Here is a 1,616-nt window from a genome sequence, read left to right as displayed (position 1 = left end):
TCACACACTTTACTTATAGTGCCTACTGTTCGCTTGACTCAATTATCTATCTCTTCAATCTATCTGCCCCGCTGATTTTTCTCGCCAGGCTTATATATTAAAAAGTTGGCAGCTCGATCAGACTAGAGTTGCCGGGCAAATTCATGATCCTTCGAGAAACTTCAGCGCGCATGCTCCCAGCGTCGCGTGACTTCGCTGTCGTAACAATACGTTTTCTATTTAAATATGAACATGAAGGTTTATTTAATTCGTAGCTCACTCACTATAAAGATAGTTGTATAAACAATGTATATACGTTTTCTACTTAAATATGAATATGAAGGTTTATTTAATTCGTAGCTCACTCACTATAAAAATAGTTGTATAAACAATGTATATACGTTTTCTACTTAAATATGAATATGAAGGTTTATTTAATTCGTAGCTCACTCACTATAAAAATAGTTGTATAAACGACATCTTATGTTTCGATTAGAGGTTTCCTATTCCAGGCTAGGAGAAACCAAGTTGACTAATCTTATGTAAAAATTATCCTCTTTCATGAGTTATCTCCTGAAAATTGAAATTTTAGATATTTTTATTTCTTTGTATATTTCTTGCATTTGTTACATAGTTTTAGTAAAAGTATAACAGTTACTTTAAAGGTCCAATAAGGGGGTATTAACTAGGCTTAGTAAATCTGGACGCTGTTATCCCTACTCGTACACTGCATTTTTTTTATCTGTGCTAATCAGAAGAGATCTTCAGTTAGATTTTAATTTTCCATTTCAGCTCTTCTTCAAGACATTCTTAGTCTGAAAGTTAACTCCTATATCTCTGTAAATTTCATTTTCTTCTTGCTGTTTCTCTTCTCAAGGTAGGGTAATTATGTTCAGATTTAGTTAAGTACAGTTATTGGAAATTAAGTTTATTTTTAATTTTTTTTGTTAAGCACAAAGATAGACAATGTACTGTCTTCACTTTGCCCACCTCAGGTATTGAAACAGGAATTTTAGCGTTGTTAGCTCTCAGACTTACTGCTCAGCCACCAGTGGGGTTTCTTTATTTGTGAAACACAATACAATGTCCAGAGTAGAGATGTTAAGCCAACTAACAACAGGAGGTTTTCATTTGTGAAACACAATACAATGTCCAGAGTAGAGAAGTTAAGTCCACTAACAACAGGAGGTTTTCATTTGTGAAACACAATACAATGCCCGGAGTAGAGAAGTTAGGCTCACTAACAACAGGAGGTTTTTATTTGTGAAACAATACAATGTTCAGAGTAAAGAAGTTAGGCCTACTAGCAACATGAGTTTTTCAAGGCTGTGAGTGGCATTTCCTTTCGAGTTCCAACATGTTGTTGCGTCAGCGAGGTCACGTGACTAGTGTCACGCGACTTCTCTCGAACCTTCGTGAATTGTTGGGAGATTACTAGATATAGGGTAGTCTGGTATATATAAATGGTCACAACGTGACGGCAACAATGTGTGTGTGTAGGTAGTGAATAATTGATCTGCAGTGAGAAAGTATTGTTGAAGTTAACGTTCGTTATAGCGTTTGTTTTAGCGCGAATGTTGAAATCAAATGTATCGTGAAGTTATATTCAGAAAGAATAAACCAGTTTTATTAAGTGA

Source organism: Limulus polyphemus, unplaced genomic scaffold (genome assembly GCF_000517525.1).
Source record: "Limulus polyphemus unplaced genomic scaffold, Limulus_polyphemus-2.1.2 Scaffold3377, whole genome shotgun sequence".
Classification (NCBI taxonomy): Eukaryota; Metazoa; Arthropoda; class Merostomata; order Xiphosura; family Limulidae; genus Limulus; species Limulus polyphemus.
This window is presented reverse-complemented; position numbering follows the sequence as displayed.